Source organism: Pelophylax lessonae (assembly GCF_965119305.1).
Source record: "Pelophylax lessonae genome assembly, chromosome: 12".
In the NCBI taxonomy this organism is placed as follows: Eukaryota; Metazoa; Chordata; class Amphibia; order Anura; family Ranidae; genus Pelophylax; species Pelophylax lessonae.
Window position 1 is genome coordinate 88,714,240 of NC_138779.1, and position 15,314 is coordinate 88,729,553.

At 47.2% G+C, this 15,314-nt stretch overlaps 1 protein-coding gene across 1 annotated transcript in view; it reads left to right on the forward strand.

Moving 5' to 3' along the window:
• Positions 1-15,314, forward strand: part of LOC309568159 (cyclin-dependent kinase 11B-like) — a 119,603-nt gene that overhangs the window by 51,690 nt on the left and 52,599 nt on the right. The window lies entirely within an intron of this gene.

A 15,314-nucleotide genomic window follows, 5' to 3' on the forward strand; every position in this document is an offset into this window, starting at 1 on the left:
TGCCATTCACAGATTTACTCCACATTGGAGGGGAAGTTTTTTAGAGGAGAAATCTCGAGGCTTGAAACCTGCTGGATTTATAATTTAAAATGTTATGTTCCCCATGGACTTAATGTTGAGTGGGATGTTAACTGCTTTAACAATAATTGAACTGCAGTATTCTCTTCATTCTTTGTATCTTCCTTAAAATCCATTTGCTTGATAACAACTTGAAATTTAGATGTTTAAAAAAAAAAATTAAATTAAATGTTATGTATTTGTATATTTTATTGTATTCCCTTTTTGGCGTATGTGGACTTTTTCTAGAACTGGAGCGGGCTTTCTACTCCCTGTCCACTAGGTGGAGACCTGTAATGGGTCTCTAATGGAGTTTTATCTGAAATATTATTGGTTGGCTTTAAAATATTATTTTACTCCTTGATGATTCTATTTTTTTGAATTCCTTTGGGAAATGTCTTTAAGGAATTCCGTTATCTGTAATACATACAAAAGCCTTGTGGTTGGTTAATCTGGGCTCGGAATGTTCTTACACTTCCGGCATCTGGAACGCATGATGCGGAAGTATTGACAGTCTGAGGGTTAGCTCCGGAGTGACACAAGTTGCGGCGCTGACGTCAGTTCCTGTTGATTCAGACAAAAGAGCGTGCTTGTGTTGATTGGTCACACCTCTGACGATTGCCAATTGGCTGAAATGCGTCAGCAGTTACCTGTGACGACACAAGTGCTCTGAAGCCGCAGCGTTTTTTGAATAATCACTGCCTCTGATTCATTTATTCTTGTAAGTATATTTTTTAAATGTACTCCCTGATTTACAGACTTCACTACGAGCCTCTTATTTTTGGGGATGAACAACTGTGATTGGTCAGTCGGGTCGAGCGGAGTAATTTCCATGGTTAACTGTTTGGACCATAACAGTGTTGATTTCTGTGGCGTTGTGATCACAGGCTGGCTGATTGGGTGCTGAACCGCTCTGTTGCTGTTCTTGAGAGTTGTATCGTACACTGCCCATCTTAGTATATTGTCTGGTAAGGAGGTTGGATTGGTTCACGGTGGTGTGCTGTTCAATTTCACACAGAAGTTGGTGAAGGATATTCATCCCTTCTCTTATAGACACCTATAACTGGATATGTTTTAGCACTGCATATTGACTGCACATTTTTTTTTTTTTTTTTTTTAATTTATGCTGGCTGCGTGGTGATTTTTATCTGTTCATTCATAGACTCATTTTAGCGTAGCGCAGATTGCTCCTCTATATTATAAGCGCACAGGATCCTCTGGAGAATCCAACGATGATGGTGCCGTAGAGCTATTATTGTTTCATTTCTGCATCACCTCTTGAACTTTTCCCTTCTCTGCACAGGATAGAGGCTGAAGATATTCTGAGCATTCTGATTGTCCCTGATTGGCTTAGTCCACCCTGGTATGCCGGCGTGGTGCAGCTGATAGCGGACACTTCTGGGTGGTGGCTTCTAAGGGTGGATCTTCTGTCTTGGGGGCCGATCCTTCACCCTGCTTACTGTCTCTGACTTGTCGGCTTGGCTATTGGAAGCCAGGTTCTGGGAGACTGGTTGTCAGATTCCGTGATTTCTTCCTTGCTGTAGGGCCATAACTTTTACCCCCGGAAGATTTGTTGTCAACCTTTTGCAGGCTTATAGTTCGTGTTACGAGGCTACGGATGTCTCTCCACGAGCTGTCTTGGTGGCTCAGATCTTGGCCTTTACTTCAATGCATTGTTCAGCACAAGCTTGCCTTGAGTACCATTAGGAGTCTCTGCCCTTGTGGTCCTTTTTCAATGTCCTTTGGCCAAGCTCTCTTTGATTCTTACTTTTCCCTGTGGGGTTCACCATGTGGCAATCCCAGTGCATTCTTGGTTGCCACGTTGGAAACTGCTCTTGGTTTTTTCGGTCCTTCAGAATCCTTTTGTGAGCTTTCGGGGAATTCTCTTGGAAGGTTGCCTATTTTGTTAGCGATGTTGGAGCTAGCAGCCTTGTCCTGTACGTCCCCTTATTTGGTCTTACACAGGGATATGGTGGGTGTCTGTCCGTCCTTCCGAACATGATATCCGATTTCTAGTTGAATAAGGGCGTTGTCCTACCTCTCCTGTGTCCACATCCTTTGCCCCTTTTGAAGGTTGCTCTGAACACCTTGGACGTGGTTTGCTACAGCTTCCTTCCAGAGGTTGGTTTCTGTTTCTGTGCTTACGGCCAAGCCTGGCGGCCTCCACTGTCTCCAGTTCTAGGTGGATTTGTAGGACAGTGGTGCAGGCTTATGAAATTCAGGGCTGGCTCCTCCCTTCCTGGTCACTGAACTCTGCCAGGGCAATTAGTGCCTCTTGGGGTTCTGACTTTTTTGGAAATATGTTTATTGAAAGTTTTTCTCCTTTACATTAAAACACAAAAATAAAACAAACTACAAAAAAAGGAACACTTGTGTCTCAGACGCAGGGGCATTAAAAGTTAAACACTGCCAACAGTACTACTTCGACTGGATAACTTTAGAAAATGTGCGGTGTGGCTGAGTATAGTATTACTGTCTAAAGTGGAGCATGAAAAACTTGTGATGATAGAACAGATTGGAAATGGAGGCTCCTAAGGTAGACCCGTCCATCAAGGCACAGAAGAACAAGGGATACGTGTCCCTGGCATAGATGAGGCCCATTATGGTGGCCGTAGTAGGGTCAGCTAACCACTTGGACCATACCTTGTGGTATTTTGCAGGGCAACCTCTATTTATACAAGTATCTTTGTATAGCGGAAGACTGTTATTTACTAAGGTTCTCAAAAAAAAACAATAGAGGGAGGGGTCTGTTTCTTCCAATGTAGCACAATTGCCGTCCTTGCATAGAAAAGTAAGAGGCCAAGCAGTGTTCTCTCTGCCACAGATGGAATCGGATTCTCCAACAAGCCCAGGATACAGATTTTCCATGTGGAGGGGAAACTTAGTCTCTGACACCCCGTTAATAACCGCCCACACCTCCAACCAATAGCCGGACAAGACCAGAATATATGACAAAAATCACCGGGGGTATGACTGCATCTCCAGCGCTCTGAAGGATGAGAGGGACTTATGAAATGAAGTTTCAACTGCGTTTAATAGGCCCTGTGGGTTATCTTGAATTGAATCAATTTGTCCAGTGAGGATAACAGAGTACGAAAAGGGAGGCCCCAAATATCGTCCCAATCGTCATCCAGGCGCCGGATGTCCTGCTGCCATTTAGTTCTAAGTTTAGACAATGTGGAAAGAGAAACGGATATTAGGTGGGCATATATGGTGGATGTGGGTTTCTCCGTGCAATCTACCCGGAGTACTGACTGAAGGATAGTTTGAGCCAAAACTAGTGAGGCATGGGAAAATTGAGTGGAAAAGGCATGGAAGAGCTGCAGGTAGTGAAACAAATGAGGGGGAAGGTTGAACTCTGAGAATAATTGTGGCCAGGGCTTCAAGGTGGTTCCATTTGTTATTTGGGAGATATTTTCAATAGTAAATTTGGCCCAAGTGGACGGATCCGGCAACCCATAAAAATGTGACATTGCCAGGTTAAGCCAAAAAGGAGTAGAAGGAGAGACGCCCCCCTCCAGAAGGTGTTCACAGGTAAGACCAGAATCCCAGGCTCTGATGCTGGTGAGCATTAAAGGGGTAAGTGGGTATGGAGCCTTGGGGCCTCTAAATAGAAGCAGCTGCAGTGCCTCGAAAGAAGAGACCACCGCAGCCTCCAGTACCGTTGAGGTATTTGTGCAATGAGGACAGAACCACCATACCGCCGTCACCAGTTGTGTGGCCACAAAATTTTTATGACAATCAGGAAAGGCTAAACCCCCTGATTTAGCAGGAGCATTAATGTGGACAATTTGAGTCGTGGGGAGCTGGGACCCCAAAGAAAGGAGGAGAAAATTTGGTTAAGACAGTTGAAAAAAGACTTTGGAATCCAATAAGGTGAATGGCGAAATAGATATATAAATTTAGGGAGAATTTTCATTTTAATTACATTGATAAGGCCCAAAAGCGACAGCAGCAGTGACTCCCATGCCTTTAACCTCTGTTTTTTTTTTTTTGCAATACTGGGAAAAGTTTAATGGAGAGGTAATCTGGAGCATTATGGGAGATTTGGACTTCCAAGTATTTTGAATTTCTCTATCGTTCATTGACAGACGCAGTTCCTGATGCAAATCAGTAGGGTTATACTGCCCCCTACAGGATTAGGACACTAGGCAGAAAAAAAGTTCTGGCTAAGCCTATGGGCAGTCCCGGAGGGTACATCCTCTCTTCCTGCATAGGATGTCAGTTCTAATCTGCCTAGTCAGGAGCAAGGACCTAGTTCCTTGCTGGGATCTTTGGTCCTGGCATAAATGTGTGTTTTTTTTTTATGTAGATAGTTTTTCCTGTGAGATCTACAAGCAACTATGCCAGATCTAGGCGACGAGCTGGATATTTAGATCCAGTGGTCACCCCAGCTGGCCAGCGAGCAAGCGCAGACCTTGGCTCCGTGCTGGGTTGGCTTCGACATAGTCCCACTGGACGGGGACTGGCCCCTGGATGACATTATATAAGGGTCTCACAGGGGGAAGAGTAACATAGAAACATAGAATGTGTCGGCAGATAAGAACCATTTGGCCCATCTAGTCTGCCCAATATATCTGAATCCTATGAATAGTCCCTGGCCCTATCTTATATGAAGGATAGCCTTATGCCTATCCCATGCATGCTTAAACTCCTTCACTGTATTTGCAGCTACCACTTCTGCAGGAAGGTTATTCCATGCATCCACTACTCTCTCAGTAAAGTAATACTTCCTCATATTACTTTTAAACCTTTGCCCCTCTAGTTTAAAACGGTGTTCTCTTGTGGTAGTTTTTCTTCTTTTAAATATGCTCTCCTCCTTTACCGAGTTGATTCCCTTTATGTATTTAAAAGTTTCAATCATATCCCCTCTGTCTCTTCTTTCTTCCAAGCTATACATGTTAAGGTCCTTTAACCTTTCCTGGTAAGTTTTTTCCTGCAATCCATGTACTAGTTTAGTAGCTCTTCTCTGAACTCTCTCTAGAGTATCTATATCCTTCTGGGAGATATGGCCTCCAGTACTGCGCACAATACTCCAAGTGAGGTCTCACCAGTGTTCTGTACAGCGGCATAAGCACTTCTCTCTTTCTATGCTTATACCTCTCCCTATACATCCAAGCATTCTGCTGGCATTTCGAGCTGCTCTATTACATTGTCCTCCCACCTTTAAGTCTTCTGAAATAATTACTCCTAAATCCCTTTTCTCAGATACTGAGGTCAGGACTGTGTCAAATATTCTATATTCTGCCCTTGGGTTTTTACGCCCCAGGTGCATTATCTTGCACTTATCCACATTAAATTTCAGTTGCCAGAGTTCTGACCATTCTTCTAGTTTTCCTAAATCCTTTTCCATTTGGCATTTCCCTCCAGGAACATCAACCCTGTTACATATCTTTGTGTCATCAGCAAAAAGACAAACCTTACCATCGAGGCCTTTTGCAATATCACTTATGAAGATATTAAACAAAATTGGTCCCAGTACAGATCCCTGAGGTACCCCACTGGTAACATGACCTTGTTCTGAATGTTCTCCATTGACTACAACCCTCTGTTGTCTGTCACTCAGCCACTGCCTAATCCACTCAACAATATGGGAGTCCATGCTCAATGACTGTAGTACCTTTCTTCCACAGGCTAACAAGGGTAAGGGCCCTCGTCGCAGACGGAGTCCCTCCTTTTCGGCTCACAAACAGTTTTCTTTGTCCCTCGGGGACAGTAGATGAGGCGAAGTCCTTAAAGTGGAGTTCCACCCATTTTAGTAACTTTAGATGTATGTAATCCCCTTTAAAACTACTTTTACCAATGGAAACTTTTTTTTTTTTTTTTTTCTTGCTAGGAAATACCTTTTTTTCTTCTTTATTCATCCTCTCCTCACTTCCGGGTCTGGCCGCCGATCGGCGATTTACGTCATTCGGCGATTCGCAAGGGCTGCTGGGATGTATCTCATGGGATGAAATCTCGCATTATTACACAGGTGTCCTGAGCTGTACTGTATGTATTGGATTGAGTCCGTGCCTGGCCCCACCTCCGCCCGCCTCCTCTCAGTGAGCTGTACTCGGATGTATTTGATTGAGTCCGTGCTCCGCCCCCGCCTCCTCTCAGCGAGGACTGAAAGCATTCTATTCCGTAGAGCTCACTGAGAGGAGGCGGGGCGGAGCATGGACTCAATCCAATACATCCGAGTACAGCTCACTGAGAGGAGACGGGGCAGAGCACGGACATCCCAGCAGCCCTTGCGAATCGCCGAATGATGTAATCGCAGATCGGCGGCCGGACCCGGAAGTGAGGAGAGGATGAATAAAGAAGAAAGAAAGGTATTTCCTAGCGAGAAAAAAAAAAAAGTTTCCATTGGTAAAAGTCGTTTTAAAGGGGATTACATACATCTATGTAATCCAAGTTATTAAAATGGGTGGAACTCCACTTTAAAGACTTCCACGGGTGGCTCCAAGCGACCCTGGTCTGGCAAACAAAGATAGTTTTTTTTTTTTTTCCCAGACCTGCGGACATGGCCTACTCGGCCTGAAAGTTTGAGCTCACCCGTATATGGGGTGTGGGGGGGCGTCTTTGCCAGTTCTCGGACCTGTGGCTGGCCCGGATCCCAGACAGCTGGGTTCAGGAGGTCATGCGGCCCAGTTGCAAGATCGAGTTTCTCCAGTAAGGTTTTCTTCCACTGTATGGCTGTCCCCGATCGCTTGCTGGCGCTCTATGGGGCAGTAGAGTCAACAAGCCTGGACCTAATTGCCCTGGATCGTTCCGTGCGAATCAAAAAGTCCTCGGCAGTTTCTCTGCTAAGGGAGTATGGTCCCTGGAGGACTCAAGGTTACCAAACAATGTCCTGGAGCTGAGAGCAATCCGGCTTTGCCTAGTTCACTGGTCCGGGCACCTGCAGCTGTCCAGTATGCATTTAATCGAATGATGCCACCGTGGCTTATGGTATTTATCAGGGGGCACCAAGGGTGTCCTTGCGGCCTTGGAAGTGACAGACATTCTTCGTTGGGCACATTGCAGGTGTGGACAATTAGCAGGCGGATCACCTCCGTCGACAGGCCTTGGATGCAGGGGAATGGTCCTAACATCCGGAGGTGTTCCGGCAGTTGTGCCTTCTTTGGGGCACTCCAGACAAGGATCTGTTGGCGTCGCATCAAAAGGATAGTGCAGAGGTTGTGGCCCGCTCCCGGGACCCTCTGGCTGATGCACTGGTGGCACGGAACCATGGGGTCAGTATCAGCTGCTGTCAGCCTTCCTCCTCTCAAGTTGCTGCCAAGTCCTTTTCAATGGATCAAGGCGGAAGGGATTCCGGTCTTTCTCGGACTCCGGACTGGCCTCGCTGAGCTTGGTACGCCGACTTGGTTAGGCTAGTCGTAGACGCTCCTTGGAGACTTCCTCTCAGGGAGGATCTATTGTCTCCAGGGCTTATCTTCCATCCTGCTTTGTGGTCGCTGGGTTTCTCGGCTTGGCTGTTGAAAGCCAGGTGCTGCAGGACAGGGGATTGTCTGCTTCAATGATTCCCACTCTGCTAAATGCGAGGAAAGCGACTTCTAGGATGATTTATCATCATACGAGAAAGTCTTATATTGCGTGGTGTGAGTCTTTTGGGTTCTCCCTCGCTCTTACTCGGGGGCCCGCATCTTGGCTTTCCTTCAAAGGGGAGTTGATCAAAAGTTGGCCTAAAGTACTACAAAGGGTCATGTTTTGGCTTTGGCAACTTTCTTCCAAAAGCCGTTGGCTGCCCGTTCCCTGGTGCGTACCTTCTTCCCGGGGGTGCAACACTTGCTACTTCTGGTGCGGCCTCCGTCACCAACTGGGGACCTTGATTTGGTGCAGTCGATTCTTTAAAAACCTCCTTTTGCAAGTATTCGGGGGTTTCCCCTGCCTACCTTATCACGAAAGGTGGCCTTCTTGGTGGCTGTCACTTCTGCGCGCAGGGTGTCGGCACTGGCGACATTGTCCTGCCATTCTCCCTATATGTTGGTTCATGGAGACAAGTGGTACTTCGTCCAGATCTTTCCTTCCTTCCTTCCGAAGGTGGTTTCTAGTGCTCACTTAAATGAGGGCATTGCATTACCATCCTTGTGTCCTAAGCCCATACATCCTAAGGGAATGTGCATTGTGAATATAGTTCGGGCAATTAAGGTGTACTTGGCGACTACTGAGTTTTTTCGTGAGTCAAATTCGCTCTCTGTACTCACAGATGGCCCAAGAAAAGGGCTGCCTGCGTCTGCTGCGACTATTTCCAGATGAATCAGACAGATGGTGATGCAGGCTTATTCAATTAAGGGTCAGGTCCTACCTTTCCCTGTTTCAGGGCGCTCTACTCGGACGCTTAGTGCTTCCTGGGCTTTTTGCCATACAGGCATCTGGCCTTCAGGTTGCAAGGTGGCTACCTGGTCGTCTGTTCACACCTTTACCAAATTTTATAAGGTGGATGTGCTGGCATCTGCAGATGCCTCTTTTGGCTGCAACATTTTGCTGGCTGCAGTTTGGAGGGCTTTTGGCCTTCCTTGGGGTTGTTTCTGTTTGTTTCAGGTGGGTCTCATCTTGCTGTTCTGATGAGTCCTATGTTGCCTGGTTGGCTATGTTTACCCTTGGGGACTTGTTTTTTCTGCTGTTCCCACCCCTCATTTTATGGCACTTCTTTGGGACGTCCCTACTGATATGCATCAGACACTGTGTCCGTCAATGAATGATAGAGAAAACTGGATTTTTGACTTACCGTAAAATCCTTTTCGCTTAAGTTCATTGACGGATGCAGTAACCGCCCCTCTATTTTGAGTGAGGTTAGTGTTACGGACACTGCTTTGATACAAAACTGACATCCTATGCAGGAAGAGAGAGGGTATACCCTCCAGGACTGCCCATAGGCGTAGCCATAACTTTTTTCTGCCTCGTGTCCTACTCCTGTAGGGGGCAGTATAACCCTACTGATATGCATCAGGAACTGCGTCCGTCAATGAACTTAAGAGAAAAGGATTTTACGGTAAGTAAAAAATCCAGTTTTTCTACCCATTGAAGTGGTAGATCCTGTGGGGCTTAACTACGGGCTTCTGAGTCTATTGGGAATAGCAGAGACTTAGTCCAAATAAAGAGGAAGTAAACCCTGCATGAAAAAATGAGAAAAAAAAAACCTGTAAGACAAAGGCATAATGAGCTAGTATGCATCGCATACTAGCTCATGAATTACTTACCTTAGAACGAAGCCCCCGCAGTGCCGCCCGCACAACGACAGGACGGCCGACATGTTCAGCCGTCCTGTTTCACGTCCTCCGACCATCAGATTGGCCAGAGGCGCGATTACATCACTCCCTTGCTCATCACGCCGTTCACAGGTGGCCGTTCCTTCCGCAGATGACGTAATCGGCTGCATTAAAAGTAAATATCTCCTAAACGGTGCAAGTTTAGGAGATATTTACAGTATCTATAGGTACAATTTCCAAGAGAGGGTTTACAACCTCTTTAACCTTAAGGCCGGTGACCTCTGAGTAAGTATTCAGTAGTTGCAGTGCACCCTGGAGGGAGGGGCCCGAGTCATTGAGAAAAAGTAGGATGTCATCAGCGAAAAAAGGGCAACCCTCTCCTCCAGCCAGCCGATTCGCAACCCACTTATATCAGAGGATGTATGAAGCGCCTCCGCCACCGGCTCAATGGCCAAGGAGAAAAGGGCCGGAGATCGAGGGCATCCCTGGCGTGTACCTCTATGGGGCCGACAAACCCCCACCCAACTTGACAAGCTGTAGGACTAGGATATAGGATTTGGAGCCATTGTATAAAAAAAGTATTGGAATGCCTTCCATGAAACGGCCAACTGATTTGTATCAAAGGCCTTCTCGATCTCCAAAGATGCAACCACCCTGGATGCTGCACATGTATGTTTGTGTGAAATCTATGAAGATTGATGTCTGTAGCTTTGTAAACCATGAAACCTGTTTGGTCAGGATCAATCACCGCAGTGAGCATTGGCTGGAGCCTCATGGTTAGGAGTTTTGTCAATATTTTAAAATCCCTCAGCCAGGCAGTGGGTGAAGAGTTCTGCTAGAATAGGTGCTAGACATTTTGCAGTGGGTCCTGTGAAAATCGATGGGGAGACTGGATGACCAATGTTATCTCCTCCGGAGCAATGGGGCACACTAGGGACCGCCTCTCCTCATCAGACAACCAGCCCAGAGCTACCTGATCCAACAGGTGAGCAAATGATTGGGGGTTGAAATGGTGTGGGAGGGTAGAAGTATACAAAGCTTGGTAGTAATGGGCAAAGGCCTCTAGGATGTCCCCTCATGCTGAGACCCTCCTGGTGGCGGAATCTCAGAAGTAGAGGTAAGGGACTTGTCATTTTGGGCCAGTAAGGCTAGTAGGTGACCATTTTTAACCCCCTGTTCAAAATCTTTTCGTTTTTGACCTATATTGTTCTAGACAGGTCAGTTCTGCTTAGTGTAAATTATTTCTCTTTGAGGGTGCTTAAAGATGTATGAAGTTGTCTGTATCAGGGTTATCGTAGGTTTTCAACTGGTTTGCCACCCATTCAGGGTGGGATTGTGTGTCCACCCCAAGGTTTCTATGGATTGCCAAGATAGCGGAAATAGAATGGCCTCTGGTTAAAGCCTTAAAGGCATCCCAGGTGGCCTCTGGAGAGGAGGACCCCCCGGTTGCGCTCCCAGTACTCCCAAGAATTTGGAGGGCATTTTCTCTACTCTATCCATATGGGAGATCCAATGAGGGGCCAAGCGCCAAAAAGACGCATTACGAGAGGCTGAAGTGCGTATAAGCCGCTCCAATGGGGTATGGTCGGATTGTATATCAGACAACAGGGAGGAGTTGGCGAATGCCAGGTCAATACCTGAGGAAGTTTTAAAAAGTGGTAGAGAAACAAGAGTGCGGGAAGTCAGGTGCTTCCACCGCCAGGCCTCAGTGAGGCCGACTGCTTGCGTCCAAGATTGGAGGACACCGGAGCCGTTCTTGGGCTGAGTTGGTCTATCCAGGTCTGGTGATAGAATTGCGTTAAAATCTCCCATGATTATTATTTTGTCTGGGCAATAAGTGGCAATCCTCTCCAGAATGACTCCAAGTACCTCCAGGGAGAAAGGTGGGGGAATATACACTGCAACGATGACATAGCGGTGGCCCCAAAGTGTAAGGACCACCATGACATATTTGCCCTGGGGTTCTGTATGGATTGCATCAACAACGCATGGAAGAGCATTCTCAATAAGTATACAGACCCCCCTGGCAAACGATGAATAAGATGCATGGTAAGCCTTTTGGATCCAGGGCTTTTTGATAAGTTTGCTGCCCATGAGGTGGGTCTCTTGTAGTAGAATTATCTATGGGTTGTGGCGTTTCAGATATTGGAATAGCAAGGCATGTTTAAATTTGAGAGTTAAGGCCACGACAAGGCATGTTTAAATTTTAGAGTTTAGGCTATGGACATTACAGGAGATTATTTAGCATATTTCATCGGGAGGCGATGCCATGGGAAACAATTTGGGGGAAATAACTGTAGGATGAGATACTATGGGACAGGACCACTTCAGGAGCAGCAAAGCAATTGGCAACCAACACCACACACATGAGTGTAATAGTACATACATGAACCATGTTGACATTGGGGAAACTAAAAGAACTAAAGAAAAAGTAAAAACAAGAAACAAGTCCCTTGCACAGTGGTACAAACCCTGCCCAGGCCGGGCCCTCATGATAAATGAGACCATAGAGGGGAAGCTGGCTAGGGCCTGTACCCTAGAACTGAACAAAAACTAGTGATAGACAAAAAACTACGTCCAGTGTGGGGGTAGCCAGGAACAACGCCCCAGTAGTGACACCTTACCTAGCAGGGGGATCGCATCCCAAAGTCCAGCCAAAAACCACTGTCCGGTGAATGAGATTGTCCCGGTGAAAAAAACAGGTGGACCTTGTCGGTACTTATAACAGTTATAGGGGTGATAGTAGGCAGCATAAATTGGGCAGTGCTGGATCCCAAAAGAACATCAGGTGCTATTATTCCAGGGAAGAACAGACAAAAAAAAAGAATGAAAAAATGTGTTTTAGCAGAGAGGGACAGGTATGAATATAGTAAAGATGATATACTTCCTGAAACCATGTGGAGGGACCTCCTAATGACTGGAGATTGGCGATGATCTGGAGTCCAGCCAGTTTGACGCTGCTTCAGAAGATTTGAAGAACCAGACGCAGTCACTGTCAACACCACGCAGCCTGCTTCGATAGAGGAGGCTGAATCGAATACCTTTATTACAAAGGTGTTTCCTTACAGAAGTGTAGGATCTGCAACGTTGCTGTATCTCTGGGGAGTAGTCGGGGAAAAAGAGGAGCTTATTTTCAGACAGGATCTCCCCTTTAGCACGAGCCTCAGATAGAATGTGCGGTCTATGTCGAGGTAGTTAAAGAGCCTTAGGAGAAAAGGGCGTGGAGGCACACCTGGTATTGGTGGGGCCGGGGGACTCCGTGGGCCCATTCCACAACAAAGGTAGACGGCATATCCTCCAAGTTTAGGACCATGTGGAACAGTTGCTCTGCGAATTCGGCAGGCCTGTTCCCCTCTGCCTTTTCTGGGAGGCCAATATTACGGATGTTGTTAATAAGCCAGTTTTCTGTATCAATGGCTTTCTCTTGAAGGGCCTGGACTTGGAGCTGTAGAGGATGGAGGTCTCTTGAGTCTGAGTGAACTGTATCTTCTAGGCCAGAGACCCTGTCCTCCACTTCAGACACTCTGGAGTGGAATTTATCCAGGTTTTGTCGGATTAAGCGGATGTCTGTGTCCGGAAAGTAATTTTTTTTTTTTTTTTAGTCAGGGCTTCCCTGCTTGCAGTAATTGCAGCCATGAGATCTGCGGTGTATGGGGATAAGACTATGCCATCCCCAGCAGAGGTCTGTGTGCTGGCAGACATCGTGTGAGTAGGAGAACTCGTTCCCAATATTGCTGCCGCTAAGGAAGGAAGGTGGAGAATGCTGGGCTGGGATCAGGCAGAACAGGACTTCGGCGGGGCCATGAGAGACTAAATATTGATTTCCTGGGTTCCCTGTCACGGAGGGTAATGCACCGGGAGCAGTTTTGGTAGAGAATTAGGGTTGATGGAGAATTGTCAGGATCAAAGCTCCAGCACCATGTGACGAGCGTCTCACATGCTGGCCACGCCCCCCTGGGGTTCTGACTTTAGGCGCCTGTGTCCCAGGTTTGTACAGCGGCTACCTGGTCATTTTTGCTTCTATTTACCCACCTTTTTATGAGGTTGATGTTTTTTGTGTGTCTGGATGTTTGTTTTGGGCTCAAGGTTTTTGTAGGCAGGTGTTGAGATTCTCTTTTTCCCTTGTGGGGTTTTTTTTGGGTGGTTGCCTGCTTTGCATCTTGGCTCCTGTTTTTGTTTTCCTACCCCTCATTGAGGCACTGCTTTGGGACATCCTAGTGGCCAAGAATGAAAAGAAGCTGAGTCCGTCAATAAATGTAATAGAAAAACTGGATTTCTCCTTCGTTCATTGACAGGCACAGCTCCATATCTTCTTGACCGATGGGTTTATGCTGCTCTCCGAAGGAGTAGGACACTAGGTGGAAACATTTTTGACCATGCCAATAGGGCAGTCCGAACGGGGTATACTCCCTCTTCCTGCTATAGGACTTCTGCCTAGTCAGGAGTAAGGACCTAGTTCCTTGCTGGGATCTCTTGTCCTAGCATTTTTTCTTTTTTAAACTGAATTTTTTTATTTTTATTATTTTCTGTTCCTGTGAGAACTACAATCAACTGCCAGACTGGGCATCCTAGATCCTTACGATCTTCCTAGTCTGGCCAGTGAGCTCGACCCGACCTTAGCTCCGTGCTTGGTTGGCCGCAACATAGCCCCACTGGATGGGGGCTGGCCGTCTCACGAGGACGCATAGCCCTGGTCACGATTCTAGTCATGACCTGAATCGCAGCGTACCAATGGCCCGCAGCACCCCCATGCTAAGATGGTGGGTGGTCTGCCTGGAGTGGTGCCCGCTTGTCCCATGGTGCGGTAAGTAGTGTCTTACCTCCCCCCCCGCCCCTGTGTTGGCCCCTGGGGCTGGACGTGGGCCCCCCAAGTGCCCTTCCTTACCACTTTACTCACCCCCTCCATATCGGGGGTCCCTCTGTGGGCCAGCACCCATTCACCCATACCTAGCGGGGGGGGGGGCCTTTGCTTTCCAGATGTACCTAGTGGTCCTTGAAGGGTCCCGGGAGCCGCAATTTTGTTGTGGATCTCTGCTGTATCTATTGGTGGCCATGTTTGTGTAGTTTGGTGGCCATTTTCTTGTAGTTTCCCATTACTATCAATCGGCAGGTATGTTTTTGGGCCTTTGGGGAGGTGATTCGGCGGTCGCCTTTAGTGGCAGTTCTATGAACTTCCTCTTCCTCTCTGATCAGCCTGACACTCTGCATACACATCTGAGAAGGGGTGGTGAGTCCCTAAGGGTTTTTTTGTAGTTTTTTTTTTGGCTCTATCTTGCTGCTCTAGTGATTTTGGTGCACTGGGACTTGTACCACTGGGGAAGCGTTTGGTTGGTATTTCTCACAGCAATTTTACACATTTTGCTGGTGGTTCCAGGTTAACCTGTGGAGTACCTGGAGCACATGTCACCACCTGACCACCCTCTCTGAGGCTGCGGAGTCTCGGTTCGCCTTGACTATGACTGCGGTTTTGCAGTCACCGGTGTCCTAAAGTAAATTTGGCCCTCCAAAATAGGACGAGTAAAAAGAGTCCTCTGCCTTCACCTGCATCCTCAGAGTCTGAGGTGGATTCGGCCGCTGCGGACGCCAGTCACCCTACTGGGTCTGCGCCCATGCACCCTGAGTGCTCTGATGGTAAGGAGGATTCTGCTTCCACTACAGTCGCGCATGAAAAGGCGCTGGTGGATGCATTGTTTGTATCAGTGCGTGAAACTTTAAAATTGGAAGACGCGTTGGCTGCGGCGGTGCAGTTTGGTACCAGCAGAACCTACAAGGTGGCAAATGTGTTCCCCTTTCCCGCCTATTTTGACAACATTGTGGAATTCCCCCAAACACACTGTCAGGGTCCCTAAGCGCTTTGCTAGAAGGTATCCGTTTGAAAGAGTCCCTGCTAAAGAAAATGCCAGTACCACCCATGGTGGACTCTCAGGTTTCCAGGTTGAATAAAGCCACCCTCCTTCTGGTGGAGGACTCACCGTCGTTTAAGGACCCCTTTGACAAGAGTGCTGAATATCTGCTACGGTACCTTTTCACTATGGCCGGTTCCATTCTGTGGCCGGTGTTTCA